Raw genomic sequence first — 16285 nt, 5'->3', positions numbered from 1 at the left:
TTTTTTTCCAGTTTGAACTGTTTCCCCACCCCAATTTGGACTGCTTTAGACCAGTTTCAACCAGTTTGAACTGGTTTTTCTGTTTTGGACTAACTGGTTTTTCTGGTTTGAACTGCTATTTTTTTTTTTTTTTGGGGGGGTTAAAATGTGTGGGTTTTTTTTTCTTTTTATTGTTTTTGTATAATTTTTTTTTGATTTTTTTTCCCCTGTTTATTTTAATTTTTGTTCTTTTTTGGGGGCCCCCCCCCCAGTTTTCTTCCAATTTGAACTGGTTTTTTTTCCAGTTTCAACCAGTTTGAACTGTCTCTATACCTCCTCCCCTCCCCCACCCAATTTGAACTGGTTTTTGTTTCTGTTTGAACTTTTTTGTTTACACTGGTTTTAACTGGTTTTTTTTTTCCAGTTTGAACTGGTTTTTTTTCCCCCAGTGTAAACTGGGTCATTTTTTCAGGTTTGTACTGGTTTGAACTTTTTTAAACTTTTTTTTCCTGGTTTGAACTAGTTTAAACAGGTTGTTGTTTTGTTTTGTTTTCTGGTTTACAGGATACTTGTAGTCACATCTTTGAAGGATTGTACTATGGATGTCAGTGACTGGTCCCAGAGAACAGGACCAGAAGACATGGGTGGAAATTTCAAAGAAGCATATTTAGGCCTGATGTCAGGAAAAGCAATGACTAACAATTATTGTTATCCAAAAGTGGAATTGGCTACTTCAAGAGATGATGGCTTCTCCTTGCTTGGAGGTCTTCAAGCAGAGATGGCTTGTTGGCTATGTTACAGTAGAATTCCTTTCATGTACTGTAGGACTAGACAGATTCTGTGAAATAAAAACCAATTTTCAAATGAACAATCACATTTTATAACCAATTGATGAAAAAATTGGGTTTGTAAACATTATACTAGTTCATAAAAGCAGTACTTTTATCAAACTCAAAGACAGTTAAATGATTTGTTTATATATTTCCAAATATTCTTAATTTTCTATCACAGAAAGTAGCATTCAAACATACTTAGCAAACTGCTGGATTCAGCAAACATGTGCTAAACACCCTTTGTCTGAAGAGCACTACAGTAAACACTGTGGGGGGAATACCAGATTGAAATAAGATATGGTTCTTGTCCTTATGCAGTATACAACTAATAAGGAATATGAAACATGCACAGGTAACTATAAGATAGCAGGTAACAGGTAATGGGATCTAGAGTTAAATAGATCCTTAAAGATCATCTAAGGGAAAAGAATCCCACTACAACATCATGAACACTGGAACTGGAGCCATAGGATTTGGGTTGAATCCTAGTTCTACCATTTACTACCTGGGTGACCTTGGGCAAGTTACCTAATCTCTTGAACTTTATTTGTAAAATAAGGGGTCAGACTTCTAACCTATGATCCTATGATTTTGTCCATACCCCTCATGTGACAAACAAAGAAACTGAGAATTTGTGATTTACCCAAAACACTAGTAATAAGTAGCAGAACCAGAATGTGAACTGAAGTGCTCTAGCCTCCAAATTATATACTCCTTTATAAGTTTATTAGAGAAGTGCAAAAGATAGTATTACATGAGGTCTGGAGGTGCAACTGTCATTACTAACTAGGGGTTGCCAGGATGGGGTAGATAATAGAAGGCTTCATAGAAGGGGTAACTCTTGACTTGGGTTGGAAAAGCTTGGTATAAATTCAAAAGTTTAATAATATCTTTTCCTAACAAATAAGAATGGTTCACATTTATCTTTTACTTTATAGTTTACAAATTCATTTCCTTATAACAACTAGACCAAAGATGTTAAGTGATTTGCCCAAGATCACACAGCTTAGATATATACCCACATTTCCTGATGTCATGACCCATGTGTTTTTCACTATATTATGCTGGCTCAGAAGAAGAAAATTATTTTCAGTTTCAAAAATACCATGATCTACTTATTACCAACATGTGTGTGCATATTACCAACCGATGTTTATAGTAACTCTTCTTTCTTGCCTCATGATATGATAAAGCAGTTTTATCAAATACATATCATTAGCTTCTGAACTCCCTTTCTTTTTATACAGGACATATACTCCAGGCAGTTAATTCAAAGGTTACTTTTCACTTTCTCAAAATATAAGCATTCATTTCATAAAACATTCCCTCAAAAAGAGAACTATTAGGCAGCAACAACATAAATAATGAAGATGGAAGGAATGCACGAGAGAGTATTTGAAACCCATTTCATGCTATATAAACTTCTTATGGCCTTAGGGCTTTTAAGGTTTTTACCTTACATTTAGCCATCCTCTCAGATGCTTACAGAAATCTAAAGTGATGGCTTAGAGAGTATATGTGTATTCCCTATCTGTATATCCCAATATGTTAAGTTGTCAATGAAGGGAAATGGCTGCTTCTTCCCACACCCAAACTGGAGCATGAAATTTCCTGGGTTTGTTTCTCCCTCATGGCCCTTTCCTCCCCTCATACTCTACTAACTTTGATTCACTTTCCATGTACTAAAAGTTACTCCTCAAACCAAAAAGGAAAAAAATATGCCATAATGACCTCACCCAAAGACAATCCTTTCAAAAAAAAAAAACCTAGAAAGTGTCCAAAGAACATTGCACCAAGACTATAAATTAGCATCAAATGCAGAAGAAAAAGTAGCACTGGTCCAGCATGGCAGAGGAATTATTAATCAACCAAAAATGACTTTGAGAACATGATGGGAGAAGCCTAGAAATCTCCCTAAAGTCATTCCATACTTGTAGACAAGGGCAATTCATGAATAAAAAGACCTATCCAACTCTTACTTCAACTAGCAAAGCTCTAGCTTACAAAAAGCTGTCAAGACATCTAGAAAATCTCATTCTTTTGGCATATGATGTCCCAAAGTTCCCATCAACCTTCTGAAAACAGTCAGTGTTGAAATCCAGATAAGTATTTCTGTATCTAACAAATCACAAGATTTGGAAACTAGGGGGCAGCTGATGGAAATTTACTGAAACCAAGGTTATTTGAATCAGAGAATATCATGCAGCAAAGAATCTTAGATCTCATCTAATTCGGCTTCCTAAGGAAGAAACTGAGGTCCAGATCTAGCCTTATGCAAAAGTTTCTTCGTCAGAAGAATCGAGATAGAAATGCAGCTGGCATTTTTGCCTCTGTGCCAAGTTGCCTTGGAGGCAAGCTAGCCTAATTCTCCTTTGAAAACATGAATTATCTCCTTAATATCCCCAAGTAAACACCCAACCTCTACTTAAACACTTCTAAGTTTCTGCCCTTAAGTAGCTCACATTACAGTAGGAACAGATAAAGCATAAAAAGAAGGGGTTGGCTTAAGGAGAAGAAGGGAGGGGAAATGAAAAGGAGAGGTATTTGGCACAGGGACATGGCAGAGAAAGCCCCGACAGTAAGAACTGCAGCTTGGAGATGTTGCTAGCCTCAGAACCTTCCTTAATTAGAGGGTATAAGAGGAATCATCTATTCAGATAGAGAAACTATAGGGGTAGCAGGTACTTTCCAATGTATGAAGTTCAGAGCTGGAGTAAGCTTTCAGGGTGAAGAGACTTGAGGGTGAGGGACTGTAGAGAAAGTTCAGAGTGAGGGGCAGAGCCAAGATGGCAGAGACCTGCTTGAGCTCTCCCCCAAACCCTTCCAAATACCTGTAAAAAATGACTCCAAACAAATTCTAGAGCAGCAGAACTGATAAAATGTCATAGTGAAACAAATTTCCAGCCCAAGACAATCTGGAAAGTCTACAGGAAAGGTCCATTGCACCAGTCTGAGAGAAGAGCATAGTCCAGTCCAGTGTGGACCATGCCAGCACAGACAGGACCTGAGCAGGCCTCAGGCGACTGAATCACTGGCAGCTGTGGTGATTTCCAGATTTCTCAATCCACAAATGCCAAAGAAAACTTGGAAGGTGAGTAGGAAAGGACTGTGGGAACTGGGTGGGGGAAGAGTGTTGCCTAGCCCTCACCCCAGGACAGAGAGAGGAGCTTGGTCAGGTCCTAGTCCTGGCAGTGGAGGCAGCAGCTGCTTCCAGAGATTTCAGCCCACAGACAATGTGGGGATGGAGCAGCTGATCAGAGGGGAATTGTAGGCATCTCTTTGCCAGCACTGAAGTGGGATTCTCTTGCTTTGCCCTGCTTGGATCTGGGTCACAGTCCTGGGTGGCAGTCCTGGGGTGAGAAGGAGCACTGGCCTGGCAGAGCTTGTGGCAACTGTGGAGAGGGAGTCCTCCTCATAGTTCAGAGGCAAAAAGTGCTTGTGGTCACTCACAGACTGGAGAAGAGGCCTGGAGGGGAGTAAATACCTCTCCTTTGATCTTACCACCTTAGAAGAACTGAAAATCTACAGGTTCCTAGAAGTATCTCTGAAAACAGCTACACAAAACCCCTGAAACTTGAGACAGTACACACATACACATACACGCACACATTGGAAGAAGAATCCTACCTTAATAAAGAGTTAAGTAATTGACTGGGAAAAAGAGCAAACAGTGTAAAAAAAAAAAACTCAGACCATAGAATCTTACTTTGGAGACAAAGATCAAAATATACAACCAGAAGAAGACAACAAAGTCAAAGCCCCTACACCCAAAGTCTCTAAGAAATATATGAATTAGTCACAGGCCGTGGAAGAACTCAAAGAGGATTTTGACATTAAGGGATTGGAGGGCTTGGAATATAGGTGTTATGGGAATGGGAATCTAAGATCTTCCCTGACTCTAGGCCCTTTGATAGGCTTAAGTGACTCTGAGAACCTTCCTTGATTTGAAAATATATTCTGCTCCCTAATAGGCTGAATGCAGTCACATGGAGCCTGTGGCAAGAAGCTTGTTTTTCAGGAATGCCCACACCTTGTTGCTTTGTGATTGGGCAGTGGGTCAAGAGGGTTGTTACATTCTCTGAGTTAGAAGAAAGCTATATATACCCTGATATGAGGTTTTTTTTGGGGGGCAGGGGGGCTCACTTTGAGAAGAGTTGTGTGATTTGCCCAGACAAGACTCTGGGCAGCCATTGAGCCCCCCACCCCAGCTTTGAAAACCCAGATGTTGGTGCTTCCCTCTCTGGTAACTGACTAGGTATGGATGGTATCAGACAGTTGGAAGCCTGTCTGCTAATGTTTATCTGTGTCTGTTGTCTGCTTGTAACTTCTCTGTATTCTCTGAAGTTCAGGGTGCTGACCTTTTTCCCCTGAACTAGGTAAATGACATACGTTTGATTAAAGCAAGATTGTTAACCCATTTTGAGTTGCTTTCCTTTAGAAAAGCAGATCTAAGAACCTGTGTTGGCAGCCACCCTGGGTATGCTAGGATGCTTGCTGCTATAAGAGGTCAACAGAGCTAGGATTAAAACCAAGAATCACCTACCCAGCAAAACTGAGTATCCTTCAGATGAAAAAAAAATGGATATTCAATGAAATAGAGGACTTTCTAGCATTCTTAATGAAAAGAACAGTGCTAAATAGAAAATTTGACTTTCAAATACAACTTGAGAGAAACATGAAAAGGTAAACAGGAAAGAGAAATCATAAGGGACTTATTGAAGTTGAACTGTTCATATTCCTACATGGAAAGATGATATTTGTAACTCATGAGACTTTTTTCAGTATTAGGGTACTTGGAGGGAATATATATAAATATAAATATAGAGACAGAGAGACTGAAGGGATGATATTTAAAAAGGGATGGAATGTAAAAATGTCTATCTATATAGATATAGATGATATCTATATAATTAAGGGGTGAGAGAGGAAAATATACTGGGAGAAAGAGAAAGGGAGAGGTAGAATGGCATAAATTATCTTACATAAAGGGGGGGGAGCTTTTACAGTAGAGTGTAAGAGAGGGAGAAAGAGGAGATGAGAGGGAATGAACCTTACTTTCATCAGATTTGACTTGAGGAGGGAATAACATACACACTCAATTGAGCATGGAAATCTGTTTTACCCTACAGGAAAGTAATGAGGAAGGGGATAAGAGAGGAGGGAATGATGGAAGAGAGAGCAAATGGGGGCAGAGGAATTCAGAAGCAAACACTTTTGAGGATGGACAGGGTCAAAGGAGAAAATAGAATAAATGGGGGATGGAATAAGATAGAGGGAAATATAGTTAGTCTTTCACAGCATGACTATTATGGAAGTGTTTTACATGACTGCACATATCAAATCACTTTCTCTCAGTGAGGGTGGGTAGGGAGAGAGCAAGGGAGAGAATATGGAACTCAATTTTAAAAACAAATGTTAAAAAAGATTTTACATGCAATTGGGAAATAAGATATACAGGCAAAGGCATACAGAAATCTATCTTGCCCTACTGGAAAATAGAAGGGAAAGGGATAAGAGAAGTGGGGGCAGAGGGAGTGTTAGAAGGGAAGGCAGATTGGGGAAAGGGGAAATCAGAATGCACAATGTTTTGGGGTGAGGGAGGGGGGAGATGGGGAGAAAATTTGGAACTCAAAATCTTATGGAAGTGAATGTTGAAAACTAAAAATAAATTAATAAAAAGGAAAAGAAAAACAAGAAAGTTCAGAGTGCAGATTTAAGGATCCATTGTTTTACCAATGTGCAGCAATGGAGAGTGCAACCTCTCTCCATCTTAGGAGCTAGTCCACATAAAGCTCATTACTTGTTAGCCAACTTAATAGTGATGGGCATCTCAAAACTTCGTATGGTTGGTCCTCAAATGACAGACACATAGTCTATTGTTGGACTTGAAGCCTTTACAGGCTGGTAGGGCCATCAGAATTTACACTCCATTTGAATGAACAAGGATAGTTTTTCTCAGTACAATGACCAACCACCATTGCAGAGAATCAATGATGAAACATGCTATCTGCCTCCTGACAGAGAAGTAATGAATTCAAGCTAAAGAATGAGACATGCATTTTTGGACATGGCCAAAATGTTTCTACAAATAAGCCCCATGTCACATGGTTTCCACCTTCTTTTACAATTTTTGGTCACCTTCCTCTAAATACACCATAGCTTGTTCAAAATCCTTCCCCCCTCCCCTTTTAAATTTATGGTGAAACTTTCCAAGGGTTCTATGGCATAAAGAGAAGACTTCATTGACAATTTCTCTCCCTATAAACTTCCTCCTTCAAAACAGATAACTTATTAGCATACCTCTCTTTTCATTTCATCTCACATGCTTAAAACAACTTATTAATAATTTTCTAAAAATCCTATGGGCTCAGAAATTCAATTTGATCCACAAGAGATGAGTGACCTTATCAAAACTAATACCAGCTTGGTGGTGCAGTAGATAGAATACTTGCTTTCTTCAGGACGACCTGAGTTTGAATTTGTCCTTAGACACTACTAGTTATGTGATCCTGGGCAAGTCACTTAACCTCTATTTTCCCCATTTCCTCATCTCTAAAATGGGGATAATAATAGCACTTACCTCCCAAGAAGGTTGTAAGAATAACATGAGATTAATAATTATAAGGTACTTAGCCCTCCCTAACACATAGTGAGCAATACATAAAAGTTAGCTATCATTATTATTATGATTTATTATTATTACCATTCCTTCCTTCCATCTCCTTTCAACCCCATCTTCTCTTATTGATCATCCTCTTACTTCTAACTTAAGAGAATACTCTAACAAAGGCAGAGCACCATTACAGATGCATATTTCCATGAAGGCTACATTTAAAAAGCAGCAGGAAAGGGAGACTGCTGCCTAGTTTTCATTATAGAACTGTCCCAATTTCTTTTAGGCTAGGAATGTGGAACAGAATTTATTTTCATGACTACGTTAAAGAAATATGAAATTACTACTTTTGACAGAAAGCAATTATTTTAAATTAGATTTCACATGCAAATAAACTATATCAGGGTACTGTTGTGGTTTCAATGCTGCCATTCTTGTTTTTCCTAAAATCTTCTCAGAAACTAAATTAATATACCCTGAGGCAGTCTCTATTATTCAGATAATTTGTATATTAATAATGATTGGATTTTAAATTAAGAAACAAAGACATAAGAGATAACACTATTCATCAATTGATTCAATCATGAATAAATGAGAAAGCATTTATTAAGCACTTACCATGTACTTTGGGCTGTATCCTCAGTCCTTAAGACATTACTAATAGAAAAGCAAACCAGTCCCTGCTTTCAAAGATTTCTACATTCTAGAGGAAACAACACTGGCCAAATGGAAAAGCCCAGTGGTCTTCAGAATATAATGGCAAAGCAGATTGTAATGCATTTTCTTTAATGCCATTTTTCATTAATAAAACTAATTCTATTTCCAAAGGGATCAGATCACCTGAAAGTGATCTGTTTCCAGGGCTCTTGGATTTCCCTTCCTACTAGTGGCAATTTGTCAGCGGTTGGTATTAGAGATGGGGGAGACAGTAAGCCCCTTTGACAAATGTTGTTTCCCTCCATGATAGCTTGGGGACCAGAAACAGCACCAGCGCTCTGATGATAGTGGGAGGGGGAACGACCATCCCACTGCCCTTGGACTCAGGGTCCTGGGAATGTCTCTACAAACATTCACCATGTGCCTACTCTTTGTGAAGCTTTATTTTGAGCACTGGGCATAAACAAAAATGGAACAGTTCCTGCTCTCAAGGACCTTAATTTCAACTGGGAGGAAACATCATGTACACAAACTAATTCCAGAGGGGAAGGACTTTAAGAAACTGTAATGAGGCCAAGACTCAAATAGAAAGTAGCACTTTAACTGAGGCTTGCAGGAAGCCAGGGATTCTACAAGGGAACACAGCATAGTGACTGAGAACAACCTGGTTCTCCTCAATCTCCATAACCCACATCAGCAACACATAGGGCTGGATCCCACCCTTGATCTCAATTACTCCACTTCCATGGTCAAAAATTCTGAAATCCTCTTATCTAATCATAACCTTCTACCTTTCCATCTCTCCTTATGCCTTTTTTAGTCATTTCAGCCATGTTTGACACTTCATGACCCTATCTGGGGTTTTCTTAGCAATGATACAGGAGCAGTTTGCCATTTCTTTCTCCAGCTCATTTTACAGATGAGGAAACTGAGGCAAACAGAGTTAAGTGACTTATCCAGAGTCATATAACTAATAAGTATCTGAAATAAAATTTGAACTCAGGAAGATAAGTCTTCTGATTCTATCCACTACATCATCTAGGCTTCTAAATCTATCTATTATTGTCACTGGGATCTACCTCTTATTCTTATATCTCCATATTTTCTAATTTCCTTTTACTGTGAACAGGGTCACCTCTCAATAACAGTATAAACTGTCTACATATAGTCAGGACATTCATCTGAGCCTGAAATGACACATAGCTTCACCACAAATAAGCAATAGTCTCAAAACCAACTGAGTATTCTATTCTTATCTGGATTTTTTTTTTAGTTTTCCATATGCACTCTCTCAAAATAGACTATACTTTTAATTCATGACACATGATTCTTAAAAAGTTCAATTTCTCCTTGCCCACATTGAAAATATGGGGAAAAGTTAAGCATAAGTTGTAAGTGTACTTTAAGTGTAATTAGTAAGCAGTAACCAGTGGGGGTGTCCATCAGTTAGGGAATGGCTGAACAAGTTGTAGTATATGATTGTGATGGAATAATATTGTGTTATAAGAAATGATGAGGTCAGTGATCTTAAAAAAAATAGACAGACTTGCACAAAATAACAAAGGACAAAATGACCAGAACCAAGAGAACATTGTATACAGTAGCAGAAATATTATTTTAAGAACAACTTTGAGCGATTAAGTCATTTTTGACTATTACAAATACCCAAATTAACTACAAAATTACATATAAAGGAAGATGCTATCTGCATCCAGAGAAAAAACTGATAAATAGAAGTATGTATAGAATGATTTTGTGTATATATGTGTATACATATACATATTTGTGTCTAATGGTAGCCATCTCTAAGGTGGGGAGAGGAAAATAATAAAAAAAAAGAGGAAAAAATAAATTTACAATATAACTTTATTATATATTTAAAAGGAATAGCCAGTTGTGCAAAATAGATTTGCAGTTTCACGTGCAATCATTTCTTTATTGTTAGAAATGCTTGTTTTATTCCATAAATTTTTAAAAAATTAAATCTTTTAATCTAACTCATAAAATAAACTTACAATTTTAACCAAAGGAAAAATATGCACCCGGTGGGAATCACCCAAAATGAATTAGTTCAGACATTCTGGTCCTAGAGTTGACATACGTATACATATATGTATATGTATATGTGTATATATACATATACATAATATAGATACACACACATACATATATATATATATATATATATATATATATATATATATATATATATATATCCCCTTTTATTTATCTGAGCACAGATTCCGGATCTGTATATTGGCTATACCCAACTCATTTAACTTTCTTCAGAACCTATTTCCATGCCCATTTTGCAGCATCATCTATCAGACCAGATTAAAGTCCTAAACCTAAGGACAATTGCAAAATCCAAGAGACTAGATTGGTACATCTCATGACTGAACAATAACCCTCTCAGTGAGTCATCTGGGCAGGTTTCATCCAACTTTTGCTTGAAATCCTCTTCCTATCCCCAGTGGAAAAAAAACTTTCAACATCTTAAGGCTTTTCTTTCACTTTCAGACACTTTCATTCTTACCAAATTGTCCTTTATATCAAGTCTAAATTTGCCTTTTTATAAGTTCTAGTTTTAGAAGTTCCCCAGTTTTAGCCAATGGGGACAAGCAGAACATGTCTAATTCTACTAGATGGCTCTTCAAATACTTGAAGATTATTGTGCCATAATGAATTGTTCTCTTACCCAGGTTACACTTTCCTAGCTCTTTCAATCATGTATATAATGGCATGATATGATCACTTCACCAATCTGGCAAATCAAGTCTAATAGTCATTATCTTGAATGGTAATGATGATGATGATGATAAGCACTTATGTAGCCCTTTGAGATTTACAAATATGCTCTATAAATATTATTTCATTTCATCATCACAATAAATAATGGGTATTATTATTATCCCCTTTTTACAGAAGAAGAAACATAGGTAAACAGAGGTTAAGTGATTTGCCTAGGGTCACACAACTCATAAATATCTAAGGCAGCATTTGAACTCAGGTCTTCCTGATTCCAAGTCAAATGTTCTATCGACTGTGCCACCAAGCTGGCCCTATGATTTATAACGCCTGTTGTGCAGTTGATAATATACACTTGGATAGTAAAACTGAACAGTTTAGTCATCAGAACATGTAAGTTGTACAATCAACTGGGCCCACAACTAAATAGAAAGTAGGCTGAATTGCCTTTGGGAAATTGCACAATTATTTTAATGATGCCGATCTTCTCCCTGAAATAAAGGCCAGACATTTCAGCACCACTATTCCAAAATTTTTGCAGTAATGCTATATAGCTGCAAGTCTAGGAATATTATAAATTCAAAATAAATTAAGTTAAAGGTCACCAAAAGAGCAATGGTGAGATGTGTGTTGGGTGAGGGCCTGCTAAAAGGCATTGCAAGTGAGAAACTGTGTAAAAGAAACAGTACAAAGGATGGTCCATAGAGAAATGGATGAACAGGAAAAAAAGATAAATGGGTTACATGGTGAGAGCAGGGGATAATCAATGGACAAATATTCCAATGGTATCCATGCAAAGTCAAGAGAACACAAGGAAGACCCTGAGTATGTTGGATAGATTTGTCCTGTGATGCATTTACAGGACACGAATGAAAGTCACATAAGATGGGCAAGCATTAATGATCTTTGATCTTCTTCACTGGAAAATATCCATCATAGATGCCTTGTGCTATTAGAACACTTTGAGTTTAAATGTACTGTCATCCCTTGACATTTGCAGGTTTCACATTTCTGGTTTTGGTTATTTGAGGATTAGCTATCAATAGTTGAATGGAAACTTTTGGAGATTGGCAGAGTACTACATAAATTCACCAACAACACCCATAGGTTAAAAAAAAAAAACTTTAGTTAAGTCATAAATGCATAAATAAACACTGCATAGTATTGGTCTTGGGCTGCTAGGTGGCATAGTGGATAGAGTACCTGGCCTGGAGTCAGGAAAATTCATCTTCCTGAGCTCAAACCTCGACCCAGAAATTTTGCAGCTGTGTGACTCTAGGCAAGTCACTTAACCCTCTTTGCCTCCCTTTCCTCATCTGGAAAATGAGCTGGAGAAGAAAATGACAAACTACTTCCAATATCTTTGCCAAGAAAACCCAAAATGGGGTCACTAAGAGTTGGACACAACTGAACAACAACTATTAATCTATTTTATCATTTGCTACCACAAGTATATATACATAAATTATTGCCAGTTAAATTTTGTTAAAAGTTCCTGTGCACTCTCTTTGTCTTTCTACCATCCAGACTCGGTCATGTGGTTTTCTCCAATAGTTATCTTTGCATCCTGTGCTTTTCCTAAGAAAAGGAAATCCATGGAGAAGTTTGCAATTACACCTGCAACTATGAAGACTACATAATGTGCAAGATACTCTGTCCCACAGAAATTGCAACTTTTTCATGGGTGCAGTGTGTTGTTCTATTTGTCTTGTGTGCTAAACAAAAATGATCAGAATTATTAAAAATAAAGGTTTGGAGTGGTGACTAGAGTTATTCTCGTTCTTCACATTAGTGGGGGGTGCTACGCCCCTAACCCCTACAAATACCAAGTGATGACTGTATTTAATTCTAATATAAAAAAGGTTCACTGAACAGATAAAAAAACAAAACCCAATAACGTGCAGCCTAGGGGAAACATCTAATGTAGAGATGTATAATTGAGATAATGAATTAAAATTAACTGCAAGTTAGCTAATTCCAGAAAACCCAGAATATTAGAAAAATTGGGATTCAATTAGGAAGAATTAAGAAAAACAAATTATATTTGTTTATATTATACTAAGGAAATTATATTATGCTAAGAAGTACCATTGACAATGAAATAAAAGTGGTACAATGGATAGAGTGCTGGACCTGAAGTCAGGAGGACTTAAGTAAAAGTCCTGCCTAAGCTCTTTATGTACTACTGTGTGATCCTAGGTGAGTCACTTGACCTTTCAAAGGCTCAGTTTCCTCATCTGTAAAATAAGGACAGTAGCACCTTCCTTACAAGATTATTGTGAATATCAAATGAAATAATAAAGGTCACTTTGCAAACCTTAAAGTACTTGTGTAAATGCTAGCTATTATCTTTTCCTACTTTTCCAGTTTTCTCACACTTTGCTCTTATAGCTAACTGACCATGGATAGAGTGCTGAGCCTGGGGTCAGGAGGACCTGAGTTCAAATATGATCTCAGATACTTACTAGTATGTGAAAAGTCACTTAACCCTGTTTGCCTCAGTTACCTCATCTGTAAAATGAGCCAGAGAAGGAAATGGCAAACCACTCCAGTATCTTTGCCAAGAAAACCCCAGATGGAATCATGAAAAGTTGGACATGACTGAAATGACTCAACAATAATTTCTGGTAGTGATGAACTGGTTCTAGACCACCATCATTACAATAAGCAAATCTTTGGGACTTGGATGATGATGGTGATGATTATCCTTTCTAGCTTTAAAATCTCTGAAGAATAGTAAAGGTAAACAACTCTTATTAAATGGTTTTGCTAATTAAATTTAAAGGTGTAAGAGGTAAAAATTAAATGGCATTTTGCTCCTAAAAGGCTACTCTAAATCATTGTGGTATTTATCACTAGAAAGAAAGAGAAATCCTTGCTTTGCATGAAAGGTAGGCACCTGGAGAAATGGAAAGTTAGCCTTGTAGTTAACTAAATTGCAACCCCCCCCCCCACACACACACACACCTCTGCAGGAGCCCAAAAGGTCTATGTGGAAGAGGGCAGGAATTGGACATCGGTGTCAGCCTCGACTCATTTCCTAGAAATTATCCCAGAACATGGACAGGCTGATTTTTCACATCATTAGCTTTTTCCCTTCTAGCTAGGGAAATTGAAAAGTTGAGTGCTTTCTTTCTATGGATGGAGAGTTTTAGCAACAGTGACAGACAGGGTGGCAGAGCTTGGTTGAAAGATCTCATAGACCCTTCACTTTGGTATTGGCAGTTAGGGGTATAACATCTTAGAGCTGTGAGGAAGCTTATTTTATAAATTTTATAAATGAGGAATTTATTTTCATTTATAATTTTTATTTATGATTTATAATTTATATTTATAAATGAGGAGCTTATTTTACATATGAGGAAATAGGTCCAGTGAAGTCAAAGGACTTCCCCCCTGCCACACTGTTCTTTTGTGGCAGTACAAAGAATAAATCCATTTCCTGACTGTCATGCAGGCACATTTTCCACTGTATTGAATTGATAGGAAATTGAATTGTCTTGTATTTCCTTTCATTTCCAAATTTTCTTTGGGAATTTCAGCCAGATCTAGAGTATACAAAAATACACAAGAACACACATGTCATAGATGTGTGTTTTCATCCTGTACTACTACAAAAACACACTCCCTTCATCAAGGTAGATTGCAGCACCTACTCTAACTTAGGAAAGGTGGTTGTCAAAGTAATTTCCCAAGACACAAAAATGTATCACCCAGTGGTCAACCTGGTCACAAGCTTCTTGAAATTTAACTAGACTGGTCCTTAGACAAGAATCCATCACCAGGACCATCATCCAAGTCTTCTCAATTTAGTAGCTCCTGCCAGAATTTAGGTTCCTCTGGAATAGCCTTCAAGAACTATGGGTCTCCTGCATGCCATAATAGATATTAGAAAAGAATTCTAGTAAATGTAGTAGGTGTATAATTTTGTTATAATGATAATTATTATATAGTACTTTAAACTTTGCAAATCACATTACAATATTATTGCATTTAAGATGTAACATGTTTATATATGGCAGGCTGGAAATTGAATTAGGGTTATTTCAAAGTTAGGTTACAAAAACTGTAGCCAGCTCAAACTGATAGGGAATGTTACCCATGAAGATAACCTTAGGCATAGGCATGAGGCTTTAGATAGGAGATAATTAAATATGGAGAATCCCCCCAAGTATCTAAGAGCCATCCTACCTTCCATCTGCTTCTCAGATATGGTAGAGCCTCTAATTCCATGGGAGTTGTCTCCACTTGGTGTTGTTAACCTTTATGAGTTTGGTTAAAGGAGACAAATAGTGATATACAGTTATTCCATATTATTCCCTTAAAACTAGAGAACTTGTACATACAAGAAGTTAGAAGCCACGCTTAACTGCTGAACAAAGGAATCAGAAGACTAAAATACATTTTAGAACCATCCCAATTCAATGTGGCCGTGTCACACAAATTTATGATCTTCATATGTTACTATCCATATCATGAGAAAGGAAGGTTCTTGACCATAAATACAAATTGACAAGACAATGGACAAAACAGGGTCTGTGGGAATTTTTGACCTCAGGATGTCTCTGTTTTCCTCCCATATGGAGTATGTCCCAAGATAAGGGGAAATCCTACTTCCAGCCTTATTTGATCTCTCAAGTTTCTGACACAGGAGAAGGTATTTTTAAAACAAAGCAAGGCAGTATGTATGATTAATTCAGACTTTAGCCAAAAATATGATATTTAATGATTATCAGGGTCACCTCATTTATCTTTGTAGAGAGACATGAAGACCCCAAGAAGCTATGCTTATCATGTATTCCTATGTCCTTATTTGAGAGTTATGTCCTTCCTTATCTCAGTAAAAGAACTTGCCCACCTACCCAGATCCTTCAATTGTACTCAATCTGCTCTTCACTTCACACAGTATGTATTTAAGTCATGGATTTATATGATGAAAGTGCTTTTATCTTTAGAAATAAATGCAAGAAATGACAAACATAATGAATACCGAGAAAGATAGAAAGATTTACACATTCTGATGCAAACTGAAGTAAAGCCCAGAAAATGCAATAATTATTACAATAAAAGAGAAGAACAATTTCAAGTGAATATTGAAAAATTACAAAGAACAAGTGTGACCTCAAAGAATAGAAAGAAAAAAAAGAAATCCCTCACTCCACTGCTTTGAAAAAGTAGAAGATTCACAAATATGGCACATCACATTTTCAGATTTTTTTGATGAAGTGATCAGTTTTGCTAGTTTTATCTCTTCTTCCTATTTTTCTTTGTTCTTATTTAGAAATAATGTTATCTCAAATGGCTCTCTCAGTGGGCTTGGGAGCAGAACACTGGAAGAAATCCTGGTGCTATAAAAAACAAAGATATTAAAATTTATATTTAAAAATAACCAAAAAAGAAAGGGAGGGAGGAAGGAAGGAAGGAAGGAAGGAAGGAAGGAAGGAAGGAAGGAAGG

The 16285-nt window shown here is 37.1% G+C and overlaps 2 long non-coding RNA genes across 2 annotated transcripts in view; one reads left to right on the top strand and one right to left on the bottom strand.

Moving 5' to 3' along the window:
- Window positions 1-251: 251 nt before the first annotated feature.
- The window catches only part of LOC138168677 (uncharacterized), a 20215-nt gene continuing 4181 nt past the window's right edge, over window positions 252-16285 (bottom strand). Inside the window, exons 2-3 of the long non-coding RNA XR_011170181.1 lie at window positions 15022-15092; window positions 252-817 (exon numbers count right to left, since the gene is read on the bottom strand). This is a non-coding gene — a long non-coding RNA (uncharacterized lncRNA). The remainder of the gene's footprint in view (window positions 818-15021; window positions 15093-16285) is intronic.
- LOC138168678 (uncharacterized) overlaps window positions 3370-16285 on the top strand; it is a 26133-nt gene continuing 13217 nt past the window's right edge. Inside the window, exon 1 of the long non-coding RNA XR_011170182.1 lies at window positions 3370-3903. This is a non-coding gene — a long non-coding RNA (uncharacterized lncRNA). The remainder of the gene's footprint in view (window positions 3904-16285) is intronic.

This window comes from Petaurus breviceps, unplaced genomic scaffold (assembly GCF_028583685.1).
Source record: "Petaurus breviceps papuanus isolate PSGF00001 unplaced genomic scaffold, PetGlider_PUasm1.0 37, whole genome shotgun sequence".
NCBI lineage: Eukaryota > Metazoa > Chordata > Mammalia > Diprotodontia > Petauridae > Petaurus > Petaurus breviceps.
This window is presented reverse-complemented; position numbering and strand designations above follow the sequence as displayed.